Source organism: Salvelinus sp. IW2-2015, linkage group LG20 (assembly GCF_002910315.2).
Source record: "Salvelinus sp. IW2-2015 linkage group LG20, ASM291031v2, whole genome shotgun sequence".
NCBI lineage: Eukaryota > Metazoa > Chordata > Actinopteri > Salmoniformes > Salmonidae > Salvelinus > Salvelinus sp. IW2-2015.
The window spans coordinates 5,058,295-5,085,425 of NC_036860.1; the positions used below are offsets into that span (position 1 = coordinate 5,058,295).

General features: G+C 41.4%; 1 protein-coding gene across 1 annotated transcript in view; it reads right to left on the minus strand.

The window, feature by feature from the left end:
• The window catches only part of LOC111979923 (non-structural maintenance of chromosomes element 1 homolog), a 51,675-nt gene extending 24,576 nt beyond the window's left edge, over positions 1 to 27,099 (minus strand). The window contains exon 1 of the mRNA XM_024010617.2: positions 26,962 to 27,099. The gene's annotated coding sequence lies outside the window, so the exon portion shown is untranslated. The remainder of the gene's footprint in view (positions 1 to 26,961) is intronic.
• Between the last annotated feature and the right edge of the window lie 32 nt (positions 27,100 to 27,131).

Sequence of the window (27,131 nt, forward strand, 5' to 3'; positions counted from 1 at the left end):
ACTTCATATGTTGTCAGTCATGCATTTGAAACGACAGGAGTTTTGGCACATATTGTATATAGATCAAGGTCGTCTCAGCAGGTGTGTTGAAGTTAAGCTTGAGGATAAGGGGGAGGAGGGAGCGGTACTGCATGCATATGCTTATATTCTAATGTTGTGCAGCATCCTATTAGAGCGTTTTCTCTACTAATATTAGATTGTTTGATTTTCTTTGTCATCTGGTGGCCTTTCACATAATGCGAGACACCGCACCTCTCCATTTTAGCATGTCTATTCAATAGTGAGCTGATGAAATATCCTTCTGCCCTCTCATCCTATTATCTATGCAATGGCTATCCAGATCATTCTAATGGGCATCCACTCGCAGTCTCAGGCACTGGCCCATTTTCCATCTAATAGTCAGACTAATCGCCAAGGGAGGAATTACCACTAATTCAAGGACTAGACAAAATATTCTAGTTTATTGAAGGCTGTAAATTGGATGAGCCAGCTGAGGCTATCCTCCCTATTGTGTTGTCAATATTTGTTGAATTTTGTGCTGCTCCATATCTCATCTTAAATGAGACTTTATGGCATTGATTGAGGGAGTTTTGATGAAATAGCATATTCTGAGGAAATACACTGTGCTTAAGTCGTCCTCATTCTAATTTCACCTGCTCATTAAACACTGATTTCTTCAAAAAGGTTGTCAAGTATGACATAACACAGCGGGGGGGGGGGGTTCCTCTTTTGTTCTCTATTGCTTCCCTACTGTTCCTTAAGGAAGGGGTGAGGCCGAGGACATCACATCTGACCATCAAACCAACTCTTTGAATGCCCTACTCCCTGAAGGTTGCAGTTGTGTCTAAAAAAAAACACATTGTTTTTACCCTTCAGTGTGTGTACTTTACTGTATACTTGGGACATCGCTTTTCAACAGAAAAAGTTCCAAATTCGCTGGAGGACATCTTTAAGCATGGGTCTGTTGACTCAGTCTCTGATGTTAACTGAAAAATAATAGCAGTGGGGTAGAGGGGAATTGTCACGCACTGGCCTTAGTTATCTTTGTTTTCTTTATTATTTTAGTTAGGTCAGGGTGTGACATGGGGGAAGTTTGTGTTTTGTATTGTCTAGGGGATTTTGTATGTTTATGGGGCAGTGTTTAGTCTAGGTGTATGTATGTCTATGGTTGCCTAGTTTGGTTCTCAATTAGAGACAGCTGTCTATCGTTGTCTCTGATTGGGAGCCATATTTAGGCAACCATAGTCATTAGGTAGTTTGTGGGTGATTGTCTATGTCTATGTGTAAGTTGCCTGTGTCTGCACTTGTCATTATATAGCTTCACGTTTGTTGTTTTGTTTAGTTTGTAAGTGTTCTTCGTCTTCTTTGATTAAATATGTGTTCATTTCACGCTGCGCCTTGGTCCTCCTCTCTTTCACGTAACGACGATCGTGACAGGAATTGATCTAATCTGCATCATATTTTTCTGTGTTGTCTTATCATGTACTTTGTACTTGAAGCATTTATGCACATCATTAGATCAAAACAATATTGTGTATTTGTCTCACACTTCCCTTGTGAATAGAGTATGACATCAACATGTATCTAATCTGCAGATCATTAGCCATCACAAACAATATTCATTTCACTTTTGGAAATTGTATATTAATTTCTGGGTGCAGTAAAGTAAAGCATGTATTAAATAAACACTGACAATTGTTCTATTTTAGTAGCAAGTCATATTTATTTTACCTTTAGGGGGCAGAACAACAGATTTGTACCTAGTCAGGTCAGGGATTTGAACTTGCAACCTTTTAGTTACTAGTCCAACACTCTAACCACTAGGCTACCCTGCCACCCCAATATAACCTGGGCACAGGAGGTTGGTGGCACCTTAATTGGGGAGGACAGGGTCGTGGTAATGGCTGGAGCGGAAGAGGTGTAATGGTATCAAATACCACTTCCATTTTTTACGTGTTATTTCTTACATTGGTACCCCAGGTAATCTTAGGTTTCATTACATACAGTCGGGAGGAACTACTGAATATAAGAGCAATGTCAACTCACTATCATTACGACCAGGAATATCAGGCCTCTCCCGAAGCAAATCCTGTGTTTTGCCTTCCACAATGGATCTGATCCCAGCCGGCGACCCTAAACAACGACGCCGTAAAAGGGGCAAACGAATCGGTCTTCTGGTCAGGCTTCGGAGACGGCCACATCGCGCTCCACTCCCTAGCATACTACTCGCCAATGTCCAGTCTCTTGACAARAAGGTTGATGAAATCCGAGCAAGGGTAGCATTCCAGAGAGACATCGGAGACTGTAACGTTCTTTGCTTCACGGAAACATGGCTAACTCAAGAGACGCTAACGGAGTCGGTGCAGCCAGCTGGTTTCTTCACGCATCGCGCCGACAGAAACAAACATCTTTCTGGTAAGAAGAGGGGCGGGGGGGTATGCCTTATGATTAACGAGACGTGGTGTGATCATAACAACATACAGGAACTATCACAGTACTTCTGTTCACCTGACTTAGAAATTCCTCACAAATCAAATGTGTGCGACCGCATTTAATTCTATCCAAGTGAATTCTCTGTCGAATTATTGAATCCACGAGCCAGAAGACTATATATTCCCCCCAAGGCAGAGACCAATCTCTGCATGCGGCCCGTGAAGCACGAACTTATATCTACTCTATGTAAACTGGAAACCACACCCCTGATGCTGCATTCATTCGTAGCTGGGGATTTTACAAATTCTATCAGACATATCGATTGTGCTACCAGGGCTGGTAAACCTCGATCATTGTCTATTTCTAACTTCTGCCCGACGCATTATAAGGGCCCTCCCCCGCCCTCCTTTTTGAAAAAATCTGCCACGACTCCATTTTGTTGCTTCCAGCCTACAAACAGAAGAGAAAACGAAGATACTCCAGCGCTCCAGGTTCTGTTAATGCTGGGTACGACCAATCTGAGTCCAACGCTTCAAGACTCTTCGATCACGTGGAATGGGAGATATGTTCCGCATGCGCAACAACAAGCATTGAACCCATACGCTGATTCGGTTGAGCGATTCCATTAGAAAGTGCATCGCAACGTAAGTACACCACGAGAGACACGATCGTTTTAACCAACATTCTGCGAGCATCTAAGCCAGGATTGGTTGAATGTCGTCCGTCAATGTGCATTGGCACTCCTGCATATCGCTGAGAACTCGACAAGTCTCCCGCTGTCTGACAACCATACTGCTTGGTTATAACCAGGTGCATAGATGGTACATGAGCGGAGGAGACCATAGATAGATTGTTCCGCGACATCACCAAACAGTGTGGTAGCTCGATTTGCTTCGTGCCGCAGCGAACCTTCAAACCTAATGTCAAGTGCCCCTTAGCCTGCGTTCTAGTGAGGTACGTATGAAGAGTAGAGCAGTATGCCAGACCGACGTCCGTCGCGAAGTTTCAACTAGACGTCAGACACAGACGCAGGTAAGATATGGGGCGAGTGGTTCTACGCGATGTCACCGTCAACGGTATTTAGCTAAGAAGGACAGAAGAATAATAACATCCAGCCCGTCTGCGACTCAGTTATTTGTGTCGTTGCTTCGCCCTTATACTTCAGGAACGCGATACATAGAGCTCTCTCCTCTATGCGCTAGACTTTGAGACCACCTCATATCCGTGACGGTGCCAGCGTACGACACAATAGAGCGCGCGGTGCACGGCGACCCTCTCTTTGGCGGGTCCTCTCCATTCAAATCTGTGTGCAGGCCGAGTTGTACGTAAAAACAATCTTAAAGACTGCTGTGTAACCGCTCGCACGGAGGGCTTGTGTTCTGAACCGCACACCCAAGTTGCTGCCATCCGTGTGGATCCTGCAGTACAGCGCAAGATGAGGCGCGAAGGAACGCAGCTCGGGGCTAGTAGATGTTTACTCGAACGCTCTTACCTCTCCTCCCAAAATTTCGAATCCTTACTCACCTGAATACTCAGTTCTGTGCGTGGTCACTTGCAGGGCATGGGCGTGTTGCCAAGTCGCGGCCAACCTATTTTCTCGCGTGTTCCATGAGGGAGAAGGCCTAAACGCGTGTAACTTGTACAGATCTCCCACTATCTCTGACTTACGCTGCCCCGGATAGCATCTTGACGTCCGTCTGATACGATATGATAGAGTTGTTCTCCTGACACACACTTGAGCACCTGAGACGAGTCAGCCCCCATAATAGGGTCGTGCACAAACTCGTCTATACACCGTCCACTCCCTATCCTGACCGATCTTCCTGTTTAGACGGCCCAGCCACCTCACAATCGTGTGACCTTACCCGATGACCTCCGAGAGTTTAAGTCGCTATTCCCAGGACGCGCAACAAAACCGATCGCACACCAACAGCACTGGCGAGCGACATATCACCTCTAGACGCCAATCTGGCGACAGATGAGATCGATCCGCCCCCACTAGCTCGTGCGTGAAGGAATTGCTCCTGGTTTCCACTCGATACTATCACGACTTGCAGCAGCAGTGTATAACCATAGTGAGACGCGCTCCACATACGGGTTACATCAAGCTCCGACCGAACACCCCTCGTGTGGCGGCGGTCTGGATCGACCCCGCCCTCAGTTGCAACTGGTGAGCCAACGGTACTGCGACTTTCCTGATCGGGACCTGCCCGCCAGGTAGCGTAGAGGGCTATAGTAACAACATTCTCCACCCGCGGATCCTCAACTACTTGGGGCACGGCCACAGCGACCAAAGGATATTGCGTTCTGAGCCCTCCTGTACTTCCCTTGATCACCCAACGACTGCTATAGTTGGCCATTGGCACCCTCCAACTCAATCATCAAAGTTTGCGGAACGACACTACAGTGGTTTAGGCTTGAATTTACCAACACGACGAGACGGCCCTACAGGGAGGAGGGTGAGCGGCCCTCGGCAGTGTCGGGTGTCAGGAAAAATAACTCACACTCAACGTCAAGCAAAACAAATGGAGGCAGGGATGAACCGTGTGGAGGCGTTCACCCGGAACCCAGCAACAGGGCAAGCAGCCGCCCCGCCTCCACATCGATGAAGAGGCAGTAGTTGAGGTAGAGAGGGAGGGTAGTAAGTTATATAGGGTCCTCGAGAGAGCCGTACACATCGGACGCGCGGTACAAGAACTGAAATTGCCACCCACACAGACAACCCGCATTGTGAAGAAGGGCAGCAGCGCCTCTTCAACCCTCAGGAAGGGGCTGAAAAAGAACAATTGTGGCTGTCACAACAAAAAGCCACCTCACCACAACTTCGTGAGACAGCGCCCAAATGGCACCAATCGAGAGCATCCTCTCGGCGGTATCACCGCCTTGGAACAAAACCTTATGGACACAGCAAGCTGCAGGTCACAACTACAACGACACCGTCGAAGGCCTCTCCACCACCGAGCAAACGGAAAGTGAGAGAGACAGGTTCCATTGCACGAAAGCCACCGCAGAATCCAGACCAGGTCGGGTAGGGCAATACTACCTTGCCCTCCAGGACACCTACACCACCGGAGGTCACAGGAAGGTCCCCATAGAAAGACATCATCCAAAAGGCAAACAACCCACCCGAGCCACTGCCTCTCTCACCCGTCTTATCATCCAGAATTTACTGTGAACGAGCGTCCAGGTACAGGTGCATCAAAGTAGGGACGAGAGACTGAAAAACAGCTTCTATCTCAAAGCCATCAGACTGTTAAACAGCCACCACTAACATTTAGTGGCGCTGCAAACATATCTGACTCAACTCCAGCCACTTTAATAATGGGAATTGATGGAAATGTATGTAAAAATGTATCACTAGCCACTTTAAACAATGCCACTTAATAATAGATTTACATACCCTAATTACTCATCTCATATGTATATGTATAACTGTACTCTATATCATCTACTGCATCTTGCCATCTTTATGTAATACATGTATCACTAGCACTTTAAACTATGCCACTTTATGTTATATACCCTACATTACTCATCTCATATGTATATACTGTACTCTATACCATCTACTGCATCTTGCCATATGCCGTTCTGTCTACATCATCACTTATTCATATTCTATTATCCCTTTACACATTGTGTGATGTGAATCACATTTTACAAATTGTCGCGGATGTGTGTATAAGGTAGTAGTTGTGGAATTGTTAGGTTAGATTACTCGTTGGTTATTACTGCATTGTCGGAACTAGAAGCACAAGCATTTCGCTACACTCGCATTGACATCTGCTAACCATGTGTATGTGACAAATAAAATTTGATTTGATTTGAAATACATGGTTTCCATGTGTTTGATGCCATTTCATTAGCTCCATTCCAGCCATTATTATGTGCAGTCTTCCCTTCAGCAGCCTCCTGTGAACTTGTTTAATGCCATGACTGGCGTTTCCCCTAAATCAGTCACCCATGCAATGTTGGGCTATTCATTTCCTAAACAGTCTGGTAAAACCAGACAATGTATAATCAATTATCTAACAAAAGTGTTTACAGTGTTAAACTATTTTCAATTTGATTCAGTCCACTGAGCATGCTACAGTTTGTGCAGGTTATCCAGCCAAATCAAGCCTGGCTGCAACAGTCCAAATAAAATCGATGCGACATTGATAGATTGATCTTGTGAGGCTAGAGCTCTGGGAGGTCGTGAGCAGATGTGACTGGGTAAGAGAGCCATGGGTTGGCTGGGTTTACACAGTGTGGGTGTACTGTGACAAGATGTCACCAACAGGACATTTCTTTCATGAAGTTCAGTTTTTGTAAAGGGAAAACCTTCGATTTTTCACTGTCATCCATGCTTTTATTTGCAAACTATGACACTTGAAATTAAGGATGATTAATATACAATTATATTACTATAGCATGGAACTAAATGGCATGTAAAATAATGCTAAACTATTTCAATTTAAAATCCCAAATGAAATCCCATGCACGGATGCTCCTCGTCTTCAGAAATGACTGCCAAAAAAGCAACCAAATAACCAGGGCTTTACAATGATGGTGAAACACAATTCCACAATTCCACAATTCACAATTCCTGACATTTAATCCTAGTAAAAATTCCCTGTCTTAGGTCAGTTAGGATCACCACTTTATCTTAAGAATGTGAAATGTCAGAATAATAGTAGAGAGAATTATTTATTTCAGCTTTTATTTATTTCATCACATTCCCAGTGGGTCAGAAGTTTACATACATTCAATTAGTATTTGGTAGCATTGCCTTGGGTCAAACGTTTCGGGTAGCCTTCCACAAGCTTCCCACAATAAGTTTTTGGCCCATTCCTCCTGACACAGCTGGTGTAACCGAGTCAGGTTTGTAGGACCTCCTTGCTCGCACATGATTTTTCAGTTCTGCCCACAAATTTCCTATGGGATTGAGGTCAGGGCTTTGTGATGGCCACTCCAATTCCTTGACTTTGTTGTCCTTAAGCCATTTTGCCACAACTTTGGAAGTATGCTTGGGGTCATTGTCCATGTGGAAGACCCATTTGAAACCAAGCTTTAACTTCCTGATGATGTCTTGAGATGTTGCTTCAATATATCCACATAATTTTCCAACCTCATGATGCCATCTATTTTGCACCAGTCCCTCCTGTAGCAAAGCACCCCCACAACGTGATGCTGCCACCCCCGTGCTTCACGGTTGGGATGGTGTTCTTTGCTTGCAAACCTCCCCCTTTTTCCTCCAAACAAAAGGATGGTCATTATGGCCAAACAGGTCTATTTTCGTTTCATCAGACCAGAGGACGTTTCTCCAAAAAGTACGATCTTTGTCCCCATCTGCATTTGCAAACAGTAGTCTGGCTTTTTTATGGCGGTTTTGGTGCAGTGGCGTCTTCCTTGCTGAGTGACCTTTCAGGTTATGTCGATAAAGGACTCGTTTTACTGTGGATATAGATAATTTTGTGCCCGTTTCCTCCACCCTCTTCACAAGGTCCTTTGCTGTTGTTCTGGGATTGATTTGCACTTTTTGGCACCAAAGTACGTTAATCTCTAGGAGACAGAACACGTCTCCTTCCTGAGCGGTATGACGGCTGCGTGGTCCTATGGTGTTTATACTTGCGTACTATTGTTTGTACAGATGAACATGGTACCTTCAGGCGTTTCGAAAATGCTCCCAAGGATGACCCAGACCTGTGGAGGTCGACAATTTCTATTCTGAGGTCTTGGCTGATTTCTTTTGATTTTCCCATGATATCAAGCAAAGAGGCGCTGAGGGAGGCCTTGAAATACATCCACAGGTACACCTCCTAACCGACTTGCCGAAACTATAATTTGTTAACAAGAAATCTGTGGAGCAGTTGAAAAACGAGTTTTAATGACTCCAACCTAAGAGTGTGTGTAAACTTCCGACTTCAACTGTACATCATATAGTCATCAGTGAAATTGCCTAAATATTCAGAGTTTTAATACTCATTAAATACTCAGAGATGCTGATGCTGTTGGTTGGGGTGACAAGATAAAGAATCAAGATGTCTTCTGACATGTCACTAGTCCTGCTGCTGCCAGAAGGTGCTATTATTCCTTGCGTCTTTTGGCATTTACCTATGGCCACTCTCCGCTGGGCGTAAAAATATAATGTTTCCGCGTTTAAGCGATTAGTGATGTACAGGTCAGCTGTTTGTTCACCCGCAATTGCTAATAACCCACCTGCAACTGCCTGACTAAATGTGATAAAGAGAAAGTCTGAAGCCCGCACCCGACCCAAACCCGCAAATATAAAAATGCTCTGTAGCTTACAGTCAGAGATTTTAGAACGATTTTTTGACAAGGGGGTGTGTGGGGTAAACAGWGGTGTAAAGTACTTTAAAGTACTACTTACTTAGTTTTTTGCAGTATCTGTACTTTACTTTGCAATTCATTACTTTTACTTCACTATATTCCCAATGAAAATAATGTACTTTTTACTCCATACATTTCCCCTTACACCCAAAAGTAGTCATTACATTTTGACAGGAAAATGGTCCAATTCCCGCACTTTTCAAGAGAACATCCCTGGTCATCCCTACTGCCTCTGATCTGGCGGACTACCTAAACACTAATGCTTCATTTGTAAATTAATGTCTGAGTGTTGGAGTGTGCCCCTGGCTATCCGTAAATAAAAAAATATTCACAAATTGTGCCATCTGGTTTGCATAATATAAGGAATTTGAAATTATTCATACTTTTACTTTTGATACTTAAGTATATTTTTGCAATTCCATGTACTTTTGATAATAGAGTATATTTAAAACCYAACACTTTWAMACTTTTKCTCTAGTATTTTACTGGATGACTTTCACTTTTACTTGAGTCATTTTCTATTAAGGTATCTTTACTTTTACTCAAGTATGACATTTGACTACTTTTTCCACCACTGGGGATAAATATATACACAGTTCCAGTCAACATTTTGGACACACCTAKTCATTCAAGGGTTTTTCTTTATTTTTACTATTTTCTACATTGTGGAATAATAGAGAAGACATCAAAACTATGAAATAACACATATGGAATCATGTAGTAACCAAAAAACCTTGTCACAACACAACTGATTGGCTCAAACGCATTAAGAAGGAAGGAAATTCCACAAATGAATGTTTAGCAAGGCAAACCTGTTCATTGAAAAGCATTCCAGATGACTACCTCATGTAGCTGGTTGAGAGAATGCCAAGAGTGTGCAAAGCTGTCATCAAGGCAAATGGTGGCTACTTGAAGAATCTCAAATAAAATATATATTTTGATTTGTTTAACACTTTTTCGGTTACTAGACATGTGTTGTTTCATAGTTTTTATGTCTTCACTATTATTCTTCAATGTCGAAAATAGTAAAAAAATAAAATAAAGAAAACCCCTTGAATGAGAATCCCTTGAATGTGTCCAAACTTTTGACTGGTACTGTTTTATATTAAGTAATTTATACTGAACAAACATATAAATGCAACATGTAAAGTAATGGTGGCATGTTTCATGAGCTGAAATAAAAGATCCGAAATTGTCCATACTTACAAAACATTTTTGTGCACAATGTGTTTACATCCCTGTTAGTGAGCATTCCTCCTTTGCCAAGACAATCCAACTGACAAGTGTGACATATCAAGAAGCGGATTAAACAGCATGATCATTACACAGGTGCACCTTGTGCTGGGGACAATAAAATACTATTCTAAAATATGTAGTTTTGTCACAACACAATGCCACAGATGTCTCAAGTTCTGAGGGAGCATGCAATTGGCATCCTGACTGCCAGAATGTCCATCTGAGCTTTTGCCAGAGAATGTAATGTTAATTTCTGTACCATAAGCCACTTCCAATGTCGTTTTAGAGAACTTGGCAGTACGTCCAACCGGCCTGACAACTGCAGACCACGTGTACGGCATCGTGTGGGCGAGCTGTCAACGTTGTGAACAGAGTGCTCCACGGTGGCTTATGGTATGCGCAGGCATAAGCTACTGACAATAAACACAATTGCATTTTATCGATGGCAATTTGAATGCACAGAGATACAGTGATGAGATCCTGAAGCCCATTGTCGTGCCATTCATCCATTGCCTCATGTTTCAGCATGATAATGCACGGCCCCATGTCGCAAGGATCTGTACACAGTTCCTGGAAGCTGGAAATGTCCCAGTTCATCCATGGCCTGCATACTCACCAGACATGTCACCCTTTGAGCATGTTTTGGATGCTCTGGATCGACATCTACAACAGTGTGTTCCAGTTCCGCCAATATCAAACAACTTCGCACAGCCATTGAAGAGTGGGACAACATTCCACAGGCCACAATCAACAGCCTGATCAACTCTATGTGAAGATGTGTCACACTGCATGAGGCAAATGGTGGTCACACCAGATACTGACCGGTTTTCTGATCCACGGGGCAACAGATGCACGTCTATTCCCAGTCATGTGAAATCCATTAGATTAGGGCCTAATTAATATATTTAAACTGACTGATTTCCTTATATGAAGGGTAAATCAGTAAAATCTTTGAATTTGTTGTATGTTGCATTTATATTTTTGTTTAGTATAGTTATCTCTAGCTGTCAAACAGTAATGTTAGCTAGCTCGCTCAGGGTGCGTGTGTAGCTCTCCGGTAGTAATAGACAAAGTAACTCACACACTCAAACCTCATACACACGCAGACTCACACTGATTGTACATAATATTAGGAACACCTTATCTTTTGTCTTACCCATTCACCCTCTGAATGGCACATATACACAATCCATGTCTCACTGATTGAAATGGATTTAACAAGGGATCATAGCTTTGAACTGGATTCACTGGGTCAGTCTATGTCATGGAAAGCGCAGGTGTTCCTAATGTTTTGTGCACTCAGTTTGTGTGTATATAGATATCTCTCTCTCTGACACACATACTCACAAACACATCCAACGTTGCGAGAAGGAGGTAGCTGCAACCCAATATTGGCGACCGAAGTGTGGGTGTGTCGAAAGGAAAGGAGTGGGTGTGTGGAAAGCACTCTGCTATAGGTTACACCAAAGACAGAAGAGTATGGTTTAGAAACTGTGTTGTCAGACGGTTTTCATTGAGCAGTGTTGTTTATTTATTTTTCGTCTCTTACCACGCCGCTACCGTACATTTGAGCTACAGTACCGTGAGAGTTTGGACTTTTGTTTTGAAGCCASAGGATGAGTCTTGAGTCGGATTTCACTGTTATAAACAAATAATTTTACATTCAGTTTATTTTTCATAAAAATGATTGATGATGGGTGTACTGTTGCTTTATGGGTTGTATGCGTGTGCTTACTGTGACTATCACCCTGATATTGGCTACTAGGTAGCTACTTCCCACGCCGTTGCCGGACAGTAGTGCTTGTCAAGCAGGAGCGAAGGGCACTGTGTCCCGGTGTCGTTCATGCCCTTCCTATTGAGTAGTAGACTATGTATGTATCAAGGTGACATCTAGATGGTTATTGTAAGCGCTGCGTTAATCGAATCCGGTATCAGGATAAATAAAAAGCAAGGTCTGCTAACTTTCTTTAATTATGTTTAATTAACGCAAGCAATAAATGGCAAATGCAATTTTCGTATATACGGGTTCACTGTATCACCGCGCAGGGTTGAACAGGGAACTCTGAAACAACAGTTATTATACTATGACAGCCATCTGTTGGCCTATCACAGTAGAGGCTGAGCGTGGTTTAAACTTTGCTCAGCCTATCGCTGGCACTCAGACTTGTCCCAGTCTCTTGGTGCTCTCCGGTGTCCGCATCTGGTCTTTGGGTAGATTAGATCTGTCTTGTTCCGCTCCCCAGATGCTACACTCAAACAGTTCCTAATATGGTATTGTCCAGTGTCCTACCCTCCCTGGTTGGCCTGGAGATATGCACCCCTCCCCTCTCCAGATTGACCACAGCTTTTGTAGCAAGTCACTCTATGTTGCTCAGTCTTTACACACATACACACACACACATCTGCATTGTTTGTGTGTGTGTGTAACAAAACAATATTCATCTTCAAACAATATGGTAGCGGGCCATAATGCATAAACATAAATCCTAACATTATTAATATTAGTTATTTCTTGTGTAGGCTGCTATCAACGATATGTATAACTAACACAAGATACTTCATCTGTGTCGTTTAGAGTGGGAGGAAATTAAGAATAGTGGGCAGAACAAGCAAGGAGGTGGGCAAAGCCAAGTACAAGCTAGTGAGATCCTATTGGCGCGTTGTAGCATGTATTTGCATATTTCCGTCAGGCACTTCACAAAGGAGGCATTCCCTATGTGCACAAACTCAATTCTACCTTGCACTCCTAAACAACACATTTATCTTTTACTTTGGCAAAGTGCCAAGTCTATAAAACTTAATGCACTGTGTTTGTTTTGGTAACAGAAACATGTATTGAGATCAGATGTTTCATCGATGACAACATTTGCAGAATGTCGGCCCAGTTTCACCTTGTTCCATCCTCTCCCACTACCTGCGTTTGGACTTCCTCAACACCACATGTGGTGGTGAGAAAACATTCTAAATGGATGCTTCAGCTTTATAGCCGCTGTGACGTGTCTGGGTTACCCATTCTGGCTGTGCTGCTATCTTACATTAAATAAAAAATGGCCACGTTACCTACCGCCGGCGACAAGACCGTGATACCCAGTAGGAAGCAGGCAACGTCAACCAAAACGGTCTTGAGTGGCAACAAATCTGCCCACTTAGCTGATTCACTTTCCATAAACCCACTCCTTTTGACACACCCACTCACACATACCCCGGTTGTCATATTGGGCTGCAGCTACCCATACTTGAGCGAGAAACACACTTTTCATGCCACTTCAATACCGATGTGACATTTTCGTAGCAGATTAGGAGACTGAGGTTAAGGTTAGGAAAAGAGTTTGGGAAAAAGCTCTCCTAATCTGCTATGAAAATCACTTTGTATCAAAGTGTGCTGAAAAGATTGTGCCCCACACTTGAATGCTGTTGTCCCATGTACAGTTGAAGTCGAAAGTTTACATACACTTAGGTTGGAGTCATTAAAACTCGTTTTTCAACCACTCCACAAATTTCTTGTTAACAAACTATAGTTTTGGCAAGTCGGTTAGGACATCTACTTTGTACTTGACACAAGTAATTTTTCCAACAATTGCTTACAGACCGATTATTTCACTTAAAATTCACTGTATCAAAATTCCAGTGGGTCAGAAGTTTACATACACTAAGTTGACTGTGCCTTTAAACAGCTTGGAAAATGTCAGAAAATTATGTCATGGATTTAAAATCTTCTGATAGGCTAATTGACATTATTTGAGTCAATTGGAGGTGTATCTGTGGATGTATTTCAAGGCCTACCTACAAACTCAGTGCCTCTTTGCTTAACATCATGGGAAAATCAAAAGAAATCAGCCAAGACCTCAGGAAAACAATTGTAGACCTCCACAAGTCTGGTTCATCCTTGGGAGCAATTTCCAAACGCCTGAAGGTACCATGTTCATCTGTACAAACAATAGTACGCAAGTATAAACACCATGGGACCACTCAGCCGTCATACCGCTCAGGAAGGAGATGCGGTCTGTCTCCTAAAGGTGAACGTACTTTGGTGCGAAAAGTACAAATCAATATCAGAACAACAGCAAAGGACCTTGTGAAGATGATGGAGGAAACAGGTACGAAAGTATCTATATCCACAGTAAAACAAGTACTATATCGACATGACCTGAAAGGCCGCTCAGCAAGGAAGAAGCCACTGCTCCAAAACCGCCATAAAAAAGCCAGACTACATTTTGCAACTGCACATGGGGACAAAGATTGTACTTTTTGGAGAAATGTCCTGTGGTCTGATAAAACAAAAATAGAACTGTTTGGCAATAATGACCATCGTTATGTTTGGGTAAAAAAAGGGGGAGGCTTGCAAGCCGAAGAACACCATTCCAACCGTGAAGCATGGGGGTGGCAGCATCATGTTGTGGGAGTGCTTTGCTGCAGGAGGGACTGGTGCACTTCACAAAATAGATGGCATCATGTGGCAGGAAAAATATGTGGATATATTGACGCAACATCTCAAGACATCAGTCAGGAAGTTAAAGCTTGGTCGCAAATGGGTCTTCCAAATGGACAATGACCCCAAGTTGTGGCAAAATGGCTTAACGACAACAAAGTCAAGGTATTGGAGTGGCCATCACAAAGCCCTGACCTCAACCCCATAGAAAATATGTAGGCAGAACTGAAAAAGCGTGTGCGAGCAAGGAGGCCTACAAACCTGACTCGGTTACACCAGCTGTGTCAGGAGGAATGGGCCAAAAACTTATTGTGGGAAGCTTGTGGAAGGCTACCCGAAACATTTGACCCAAGGCAATGCTACCAAATACTAATTGAATGTATGTAAACTTCTGACCCACTGGGAATGTGATGAAAGAAATAAAAGCTGAAATAAATAATTCTCTCTACTATTATTCTGACATTTCACATTCTTAAGATAAAGTGGTGATCCTAACTGACCTAAGACAGGGAATTTTTACTAGGATTAAATGTCAGGAATTGTGAAAAACTGAGTTTAAATGTATTTGGCTAAGGTGTATGTAATCTTCCGACTTCAACTGTTTATAAAGACATTAAACGCTGGGCCGTTTCTTTACCGTTTTTCACACTGCGTATTCATATACTGTATTCTTCACATTGCTCATTCTAATAGTTTTTATTTAACTAGGCAAGTCATTTAAGAACAAATTCTTATTTACAATGACGGCCTAACCCGGCCGTGATTGGGAGTCCCATAGGGCAATCGGAATCGAACCCATAGTGACTGTCTGTAGTGACGCATCTAGCACTGAGCATTGCCTTAGACTGCTGCGCCACTCGGGAGCCCCATAATATACTGTATCTACTACTGTACATTGCATTTTGTTAGCAACACTGGATTCTTGACATAGCTCACTGTAATATATCTAATGCTGTATGTTACATATCATTATTTAGACATTTATTTTTGGTTTATATACAGTTCCTTCAGAAAGTATTCAGACCCCTTGACTTTTTCCACTTCGTTAGGTTACAGCCTTATTCCAAAATAGATTCAATCGTTTTTTCCCCCTCAATCTACACACAATACCCCATAATGACAAAGCAAAAACAGGTTTAGAAATTTTTGCTGATTTATTTTTTTTAATAAAACTGAAATATCACATTTACATAAGTATTCAGACCCTTTACTCAGTACTTTGTTGAAGCACCTTTGGCAGTGGTTACAGCATCAAATCAAATTGTATTTGTCACATGCGCCGAATACAACATGTGTGACGCTTGGCATTCAGGCCAAAGAGTTCAATCTTGGTTTCATCAGCCCAGGTAATCTTGTTTCTCATGGTCTGAGTGTCTTTAGGTGCCTTTTGGCAAACTCCAAGCGGGCTGTCGTGTGCCTTTTACTGAGGAGAGGCTTCCATCTGGCCACTGTACCATAAGGCCTGATTGGTGGAATGCTGCAGAGATGGTTGTCCTTCTGGAAGGTTCTCCCATCTCCACAGAAGAACTCTCGAGCTCTGTCAGAGTGCCCATCGGGATCTTGGTCACCTCGCTGACCAATGCCCTTCTCCCCCGATTGCTCAGAAACATCTCATGGATGATCAAAGGAAACAGGATGCACCTAAGCTCAATTTCGCTCTCATAGCAAAGGGTCTGAATATCTGTTTTTAATTTTTAATAGATTTGCTCAAATTTCTAAAAACCTGTTTTTGCTTTATCATTATAAAGTATTGTGTGTAGATTGCTGAGGATTTGTATTTATTTAATCAATTTTAGAATAAGGCTGTAACGTAACAACATGTGGAAAAACTCAAGGGGTCTGAATACTTTCCGAAGGCACTGAATGCATAGATTGCATATTGATTACGATGACCACGTTTACATGCACACCTATATCCCGTTAAATACAGGATCCTCAAGTATTCTGTTTTTGAGTTGACGCATATTAAAACATCATATCCTGTTTTCAATAACCTGAAAAAGCTTCTATTGCAGTTATGACAAACCCTGGATAAGATGCCTAGGATAAACTTATATTAGATGGGATTCTGTGGCATGTAAACATCTTATCCCGTTTACTGTTGTTTTTTGCAGTCGTCGCAGGCTCAGTTTTGCATATCATGGGGGTTTGGTAGGGGTTCAATTTCACGCCATATGTATTGAATTCAAAATAAAATAAATCATGAACATGAAAAATAAAATTCAGAATGTAAACACTATATTTTTGAGGACGGGTGAAATAATGGATGTTGAAATCAAAAACCAAACAACTGAAAGCAAAATGTATAGAATTGAAGAGCCAGTGACACATCAAATCATTGATTGGGTTAAGACAAACCGTCACTCCAAAACTAGCGGACCAATGGAGACTCATTGTCTACGCCTCCCTCTAAACCCCGCCCTTCACGGAAAAATAATGCCAAAACCCGCAATTGAAAAGACTGGCAGTGAAAGCAAAGAAACATACATCGAAACGAAAGATACGAGAGATACGAGAGTAGGGTAACAAAAAGGTAGTACATGCAGGCAAGAGTGTAGGCAAAATGTATTCAATAGGATTGGTTGCTGGGAAGTTTAACCGAAAAAGATTTTTGCATTTGTTTTCAAATTAAAAATATATAATTTGTCATAGAGTTTTGCTCTCGCTTTAAAATTATTTGCTTACAAGTATTGCTTTTGACGTCTTATTCTTGTTTACAATTCTATAGATTTTGCTTTCAATTGTTTGGTTTTTGATTTCAACATCCATTATTTCACCCATCCTTGAAAATATAATGTTTACATTCTCTACTTTATTTTTCATGTTCATGATTTATTTCAATTTTTTTTTCTTTTTTTTTTTAAATTATTATTTTTTTATTTTTTTAAATCCCTTTTCTCCCCAATTTTCGTGGTATCCAATCGCTAGTAATTACTATCTTGTCTCATCGCTACAACTCCCGTACGGGCTCGGGAGAGACGAAGGTCGAAAGCCATGCGTCCTCCGAAGCACAACCCAACCTAGCCGTACTGCTTCTTAACACAGCGCGCATCCAACCCGGAAGCCAGCCGCACCAATGTGTCGGAGGAAACACCGTGCACCCGCCCCCCTCGGTTAGCGCGCACTGCGCCCGGCCCGCCACAGGAGTCGCTGGAGCGCGATGAGACAAGGATATCCCTACCGGCCAAACCCTCCCTAACCCGGACGACGCTAAGCCAATTGTGCGTCGCCCCACGGACCTCCCGGTCGCGGCCGGCTGCGACAGAGCCTGGGCGCGAACCCAGAGACTCTGGTGGCGTAGCTAGCACTGCGATGCAGTGCTCTAGACCACTGCGCCACCCGGGAGGCCCGTTCATGATTTATTTCATTTTGAATTCAATACATATGGCGTGAAATTGAACCCATAGTTTTGTGATGTTTTCATCTGATTGTCAAACAAATCACTTCAAAAAGCACCCTACCTGCGCAGTTCCATCCACCATAATAATTCCATAATAATTCATTTAGCTGACACATTGAAATACTGTCTGCTTGCATAACAATGTCAAAGATATCACATTACACATGCATTGCTATTTTCTCAAGAGATGCATCAAGAAATAAATAATTTCTCCACTCCTGTTCCCGAGACAATTCATTAAGAAATTCATAATTCTGCCTGAGTTATATTATATTAAGCTATAGTACATGTGAGAGGTTGTAGGCATACAGTCAGTGTCCATATCAGTTACTATTCCATTTAATCCTTATGAATTTAAAGGAGGAATATTCATGGTTACAGGGATACTTTTGATCGGGATATCAAAGGTGCATGTAAAGAGCTTATCCAGAATAATACTGGGATATGAGCTACTATCCATAATACTGTGCGCATATAAACGTGGTTATATTGGGGTTGTTAGTAGGCATGCGCGATATATCAGTGAACATATCGGAATCGGACGATATTAGCTAAAAATGCCAACATAGGTATCGGCCTGGTTTCTAGTTCAACGCCGATGATAAAAAACGATGTCATACCTATATAACATGCATACCTATATAACGTAGGTACATGACGTAATGATGCCACCTAAAATTTTGCGCTACACGTGCAACACAGCATTCCTAACCTAGCCCACAATGTCTGCTGTGTGGATCAAGCATTTGAAAGAGTAAAAACATTTCAGCGAGACAACTCAAAGGCGAAATCCATTCAATTCAAGATAATGGAATTCATTGCCCTTGACAATCAACCGTTCTCTATCGTGGGTGATGTTGGCTTTTGCCGACTGGTCGAGCACCGGTACCACACTACCAAGTGCGCTATTTTTCAGATGTTGCCCTCTCGGTGTTACACAATAATAGCATCACTGCTATTAGCCTCACAACATACAGACTATGGAATGCCGTTTGGGTCTTTGCGTGTCAAAAAAGACACAGTAGCACTGTCAAAGCTGTACAAAAAAGTCTGCAAACATGCAAACACCGGCCACGAACGATGTGTTTACAATACCGCGTTGGTAATAAAGCATCATTTGTTCGACCGAAACTTCTGTGGAAGCTAGCTTTAGCTTGGTACCTAGCTAGCACCAATACAACCAGCCTGAAAACAATGACCAGTAGAAACTGCAGTCATTTTCATTATTCTTAGCAGTGATTTGGGAATCCTTGTAATAGCTAGGTTACCACTTGTTGTTCGCCTATTGAAATTGAACTTCAGTTCATGAAAATAAATAGCTAGCCAGCTACTTAATTAACCCTGTTGCCCAAAGCTAACGTTCTAAGCAGCCAGCTAGCTTCAATTCTGGCTAGTGAGCCTCGACCGGACCGGGTTATGTGTTGTGAAGCTACCCACAATAAGGATTAGGCACAATAGTGGAATTTAAAGTTTGCCATCAAAATAAAAGTTACTTTTTTCACAGAAAAAGCAGATATCATCAATAGCCACAAATTTGGATATCATAGAATTACATGGATATATCTTATGTAAAATGTTGAAGTGCACTTCCTTAACTTTGTTTGGTATACAATATTTGTAAGGCCTTAACCATGCATTTTTCCAGACAATGTCAGGAATAAGCATGTTCCAGAAAAACTTTCCTCTCGGTATAAGTTGGTTTTGTGAATGAAGAATTTGTCTTATATATTGATTACAACAAGATCTCTCAAGTAAGCCCATGCCTTCCAATCTGAGTTCTGGATAAACTTTGTGATCATTACCAAAGCTAAGATGAGTTTTCATTAGTGTAGTTAGACCACTGAGAACGGCTTTGATCACAGAAATAAACTCTCTGAAAGGTATTGGAAACTCTTTCAATGTTATACATTGTTCATATGTGAGAATATTACCCTTGTTGAAAACATCTAGAACAAAGTCAATATTCCTCTCATGCRAGCTGGGGTAGAACAATGACTTATTCCTTACAGTTATGTCTGAATTATTCCACAAAAGAGCTTTATGTGGGGAAAAATTGTGCAGGAAACATATTTTCCAGGCCATTAAAGCTTGTTGGTGAAACCTAGCCAATTTAGCAGGTAATCTTTCAGGAATATAATTACATTTCAGTAAAAATTGAAAACCTCCCAACTTATTAATTGGAATGAAATACCATATTGAATCAGTATTGATCAAACATCTTTTAAACCAGTTTATCTTGAAAGTGTTATTTATGTCAACAAAATCCAACACTTCTAGATCGCGTTCAGCTCTTTTGTTAGAAAGGACTGACTTTTTTTGTTTGTGAAACTTATTTTCCAGATGAAGTCAAGAAAGGTCTTATTGATCTCTTTACAAGTAGCAGGATTTACACATAACGATAATGAGGGGTACACAAAATGAGACAGTCCCTCTGCCTTGGACAGAAGTACTCTCCCAAGTATAGAAAGATCTCTTTGTTGCCAATTATGAAATATATTTTTGGTTCTCAAAATTTTAGGAGAGAAATTCCAATGTTGTCTGACTAAGTGTTTTTTTGACAGATGTATTCCTAAATATTTAACACAGTCCTTTACAGGAATATTTTCTATTTCTTTATCATCAGAGTCAAATAAACATCAGATTTCACATTTAGAAACATTCAGTTTTAATCCTGATGCAATAGAAAATGCAGTTATAGCATCTTTGTCTCTTAAGAAAAGAGTAGTATCATCAGCCAGTTGGGAAATTTTGATTTCTTTGTTAAAAATGGTTAAGCCATACAAATTTACATTATTCAGAATATCTAGAGATAGAAGTTCCACCACCAAAATTAATAAAAATGGCGAAATTGGGCATCCCTGTCGTACACTTCTGTTGATACTGAATCTTTTTTGAAGTATTAAGGTTTAGTAACACAGAACTATTTATATCTTTTGTAAAACATGCAAATTACTTTGATAAAATGTTCACCAAATCCAAAAAGTTTAAGAGACCTAAAGAGAAATTAATGTTCAATTGTGTCAAAGGCTTTACAGAAGTAAAAAAATAAGACAACCACATCTGAGTCAATTGCATCTGAATAATCTATAAGGTCCAAGACTAAACGAATGTTAGAGCCCTTCATAAATCCTGTTTGAGTCTCATTTATAATGGTATCTATTCCTTTCTTTAATCTTTTGGCATAAACCAAAATATTTAATAAAGTAATTGGTCTCCAATTGTCAGTGAGAGAAGGGTCTTTATCGGGCTTCGGAATCAATGAAATAAGGCCCGGTTTCATAGTGGAGACCATTTCCCCACTTTTAATGCAATCTTGAAACATATAAAACATTGGGTCTTCTAGTAACTCCCAAAACTGTCTATAGAATTCAACTGACAGGCCATCAGGGCCAGGTGATTTCCCTTTTTTTCATTGAATTCAGAGCCTCTCTAATTCCTTCAATTGACACAGGTGAATAGCAAACTGAGTGGAAATCATCCTCAATTACAGGGACATAATTCTGAATGTGGCAAATGTAGCTTTCACAACCATCTTCCTGAAATTGAAAGCTGTAAAGGTTTTCATAAAAGGAATTGACAAATTATGATATTGTAATGGGATCTTTGCATAAAACATCGTTAATTTTGAGTGCAGTTATAGATTTTCTTTTGTAGTTTCTCTTTTCAAGTGCAAAAAAGTAACTAGTGTTTCTTTCCCCCTCTTCAATCCATTTTGCTCTTGACCTTACAAAGGCACCCTTTGCCAGATCCGTGTAAAGCTGTTCTAATTCTAGTTGTAAAGACATGAATACAGACTCCTCTTCTTCAGATAGATTATCTTTCTTTAGAAAACTGTCAAGCTTGCTCATCGTCTCTTTTTCTCTAAGGATCTTTAATTGCATCAGCTCTTGCTGGCCTGCTGCTGACGTCACTCACAACGCACTTTTGCTGCCAGGCACGTGTGCTGTGACTGAGTGTGTGACAGAGAAAATCGTTTTTGTGTCATTTAGAGGGAAAATGCGTGCATTTTAGAAGTTTCAAAAGTTGCTAAAAGTTCTAAATAACATTTTGAAAGTAGCTAAATTTGTTGCTAGGTGCTGATTGAAAAAAAAAGTTGCCAGGGTAGTCTGAAAAGTTGCTAAATCTAGCAACAAAATTGCTAAGTTAGCATCACTGCTTCTACTTGTCAAAAGTTAGCTAGCTAGCTTTGTTTAAGCGGGTTGTACGTGAGACTTGCACGCAGTGTTGCCAACAAATTTTCAGGGGAAGTTGCTAGAGGCAGGTCGATTTGTTGCTAAAAGTTGCTAAATGACGTTATTACGTAATAACGTAAAGCTGTGTCATTATGTAGAATACGCAATAACGTTACTCAAATTGACTGGCCATCTCGGCGAAAAATATGATTTGACATTTGTTAGTTTAGATTTGTTTGTTTATTATCATATATTTTTATTTCTAAAAGTAATATAAACACAACATATTTTATATGATCACATATTTGTATTTTTTAAACACAACACATTGAATTATTGAACAATTACACATTATTGAACAATTACATTTTATTTATTTTCTTTTTAACTAGTAAACCTACACATTCTGAACAAATATAGTTTAAAGCAGTGTATTGGTAGTTAGTTAACATGCTACCTAACTGATCAACAATTATAGGTACAGGCTAATAACAGGGTATATATGCTATCTTATTGAACAAGGAACTTAACTCAAATAATGATGTGTGCGCTAGGCATCACCCTCCAGCTCTCTCCAGGTTGCTGTGCTGCTTGGCTGGCTAGCTGCTCAATGGTTTCCTCCAGATATTGCCACTGTTCTCGCACACACTGCAGTACACACTGCCACCATCAGCTGTGTGTCTCCGCCAGTTCCAGAAAGTCCACTCCTTGCATACGTACTGTAAATATGATGAATCATAGATTGGCACGCAAATCCTCTTCATCTTCACTGTCCAACTGCATTGTCACGGAGCTGGAACCAGCAGTAGAGGACGGAGTGGCCTTAAAGCTGTATGCTGCTGTGGTGCCAAACTGCTGCAGATCTTCACTTGGTAGTTTATGCTGGTAACAGATATCACCAGCCAGCTTCAGTCCATACCGCACCAGGAGTATGGAGTTGAGAGTGTGCAGTGACATTCTATTTCTTTAACTTTGACTTGACCACACTCATTTGGCTGAACAGCCGTTCAACCTCCGCATTTGAGTGTGGCAAGGAGAGGGCAGCGAGTGTAGCTTTGCACAGTTCTTCAAATGGATTTGACCCGGAAGAGTCCGTGTAGTTATTGACTTCACTCCAAAACTCGACTGTATTTTCAGTTGAGTCCCACCTAAACAGATGGATGTTTCTCCATTGGGAAACAATTTTATCAATTGTTTGGGGCTGGTATCCCAGTAGCTCAGCTACTTTAATAATTTCAATGGTGCCTTTATTGTGCGTTTCCTTAACACTGAACAAGGCCATGTTTTTGCAAGGCTTCAAGGTTGTCTGGGAGCTTTGCTTGCAGCTCCTTGCTTAAAGCAACAATGTAGTTGATGCACTGTCTCCGAATGCCCTTTTTGTCCTCTGGCGCAAGACTGAGTTGGTACACCGTGCTCTCGAAAAGGTACCCAGCGGTATGGTGATGGACTGAGATGTCCATCAATGGCATCCTTCAGACATCAATTTTGCCATATGGTTGACTACTCTGCTGCAAATTGATGTTAAGAGGTGTACCAGATTGTCCAAAAGCTTGACAGGATCTGTATGCTCTCCCTCCAAATGACTTCACGCAACTTGTACATCGGACAGGATTGTTTTCAAGAATGTCAGGTAAACATAGTGGGTCTTGTCCATGTACATTTAGCAACGCTCACTGGCCTTGGTCAACTCAAAGTGGAGTTTCAGTTCTTCCCACTGGCTCAATATACGAGTTACCGCAGGCTCAATCGATAGCCAATGTGTGGCACACACTTTGGTGATCTGCAGGGGTTTCTGGACACAATATAATGGTGGCATACACTGCTTTGTACGCCCGCGCCTTTTGGGGAAATCGAAAACCAGTTGTAGGTTTCCCTGATTAAGTATCTCAACACTCCTAGGGATGGTTTCTTTGGATGCTGCACTGACAGCCAATTGTAAAGAATGGCACACACAGAGGATGAATACCAAATTGGGCAATGCACATTCTTCCTTGAAATCTTGTGCACCCTGTTGTGCACCTCAGTCATCACAGACGCATTATCAGTGCCAATACCCTGAAGATTCTCTTTTTTAAGGTTACACTTCTCAAGAAAATCAACTACCGCCGTTTGCTATTGATTCTGGCATCACCACCCCCCCCCCCCCCCCCCCCTTCTCCAATTCATCCAGACCAAGAAATGTGGACACAACGGTTCTTTTTTTAGCATTGAAATACCGAATCACCACACCCAGGTATTTCGAGACACTGACATCAGTGGACTCATCCAAAAGGAGACTGAACTTCTCATCCCCCACATCTGATGTTACTCTTTTGAGAAAATAAGGAGCCAGTACTCCCATAATCATTTCTGTGCACCTGGTGCGGTGCATTTGGAAGTTTGTTGCTGCCACAGAATCTGAAAAGGCAGCTTTGCAAGCCATACCTAAATGGTCGCATGCTAGCAGCAAACAATGGCCATTGCCATAGTAGCTTCTGCTCTTTTGCAGTTATCCACTTTCTTAACCAACTGTGGTAATGTAGACTGCGTTGTGGGGTTGTACGGTTTTGATTTATTTATATGCTTTACTGTAAAAACAATGTTTTTTGATGTCATACATTTTTACAAGCATATCTGATTTGCAGTACGCACAGTATGCCCAACAATCATCCCCAATTACTGGCTTCAGCCACCCTTTAAATTCAGGTACAGACTCCCACTCTTTTCTGTACTTCTGGCTGTACAATTTTGATTGAGACATGTTGATTGATGTTGTAAGTTCTGTTCAAGATCAAACATTTGTGACCATCTATATTCATTGGGTTTGTCTCGTCGAACGCATACTACTGCTGCTGCAGTCAGCCAACAACAATGATTTGCAATTTGCTGAAATTGCTGCTGGCCTGCTGCTGCTTGTGCACGAGCTGAGCGCATGCTGCTGACGTCACTCACAATGCACTTTTGCAGCCAGGCACGTGTGTTGTGACTGAGTGTGTGACAGAGAAAAATCGTTTTTGTGTCATTTAGAGGAAAAATGCATTTTAGCGTTTGAGTCACGATTCAAAAGTTGCTAAAAGTTCCAAATACATTTTTTTAAGTAGCTAAATTTGTTGCTAGGTGCTGTTTGAAAAAACTCTAAAAACTTGCTAAATCTAGCAACAAAATTGCTAAATTGGCATCACTGCTTGCACGAGCCTACCACTTACTCTGTAGTTACGTTTACGGTGTTTCTGGAAAACCACTACGCTGACAGACACAGCAAACCTTTTTGCCACAGCTCGCATTGATGTGCCATCCTGGATGAACTGCACTACCTGAGCCACTTGTGTGGGTTGTAGACTCCGTCTCATGCTACCACTAGAGTGAYAGCACCGCCAGCATTCAAAAGTGACCAAAACATCAGCCAGGAAGCATAGGAACTGAGAAGTGGTCTGTGGTCACCACCTGCAGAATCACTCCTTTTTTGGGGGTGTCTTGCTAATTGCCTATAATTTCCACCTTTTGTCTATTCCATTTGCACAACAGCATGTGAAATTTATTGTCAATCAGTGTTGCTTCCTAAGTGGACAGTTTGATTTCACAGAAGTGTGATTGACTTGGAGTTACATTGTGTTGTTTAAGTGTTCCCTTTATTTTTTTGAGCAGTGTATAATGTTTTCATACCCTACATTACTCATCTCATATGTATATACTGTACTCTATACCATCTACTGCATCTTGCCTATGCCGTTCGGGCATCACTTATTCATATATTTTTATGTACATATTCGTATTCATTCCTTTACACTTGTGTGTATAAGGTAGTTGTTGTGAAATTGTTAGGTTATATTACTTGTTAGATATTACTGCATGGTCGTAAACTAGAAGCACAAGAATTTCACTCCACTCGCATTAACATCTGCTAACCATGTGTATGTGACAAATAKATTTGACTTGATATTGATCATTAACGTAAACTCGTACAATTGCCCTTATTTTAGCGCCCCAAAAACGTAATACTTCCAGATCAACTGTAATGTCAATACCATTGTAAAGCACAATTTCTCCCCTTTCCAACATTATCAATTACATGACCTAAACGCAGCCCGTTTCTGCATAATTGAAGCAGGCAATGAGCCCCGTCGGGTCTTTTTAAAAATGGTGGGTGGGGAAGCGAAACTAATGCGTGATGGTGAGAAGGAGAGATGTGTGGGAGAATTGCTTTTTTTCACTCAATCTGTCCAACTTATCGCCTCTAACATGTAAATAAAACACTATAAAGAGTTCATATAATGTGTCATTACATACCTATTTGAATGTTTGTGTCGAATTTGAAATCGGGTTTTAGGGCGGTGCTAAAGTGATCTTAGAAGTAAACAGCGGCTTTGAGAATGATGATCGCATGCAATGATGATGCAAAAAAATACTAGGTATCCCCCTTACTCCGTCACTGTCCATTTCTTGTTTTTAAACGATGAGAAAAGTGCTACACCTGGTGGAGAGAGATTGTAAGACAGAAATAGGTAACTGATGGTCCGTTTTTTCAACTTTTCTCCAATACTATAGAGCCATTACCATGTCGATCAACGCTTGAATAGAAAACTAGTTCACACCCTCGATTTTGAAGTCAACACAGTCCCATTAGTTTTCTTTGTAGCCTCGTTTGAATGTTGCGGACTTTTGTACGGAATGGGGTGAGTTTCTGAAATTAGTGATTTCTTGTTTTTTATTATTTGTGTAGCGGTTTGACATTTTTGCTTGACGATTATGCGCTAGTAACACAAGCATTTCGCTGCATCCACAATAACATCTGCTACTGTGTAAGGCAACGCGACCAATAAACTTTGATTGGGCTAGTCAGTTATTGTTAGCCAACCAGCAGTAACAACATGTCAGCAAATGTTCCGAACAAAATAGACCAGCACAGCGTATAGCAAAAACAATATATATATAATATACAACACATATATTAAATTTCAAACAACAGCATCCCCACTCACCAGGCAAGTCAGTCGTTGCTCTGTTTTGTTAATGCTGGTACCTTTTACTTCTGTCAAAAGTTAGCTAGCTAGCTTTGTTTACGCGGGTTGAACGTGAGACTTGCACGGGCCTACKTCTTCCTCTGTAGTTACGTTTACTGTGTTTCTGGAATACTATCTTGAAGCCAAGG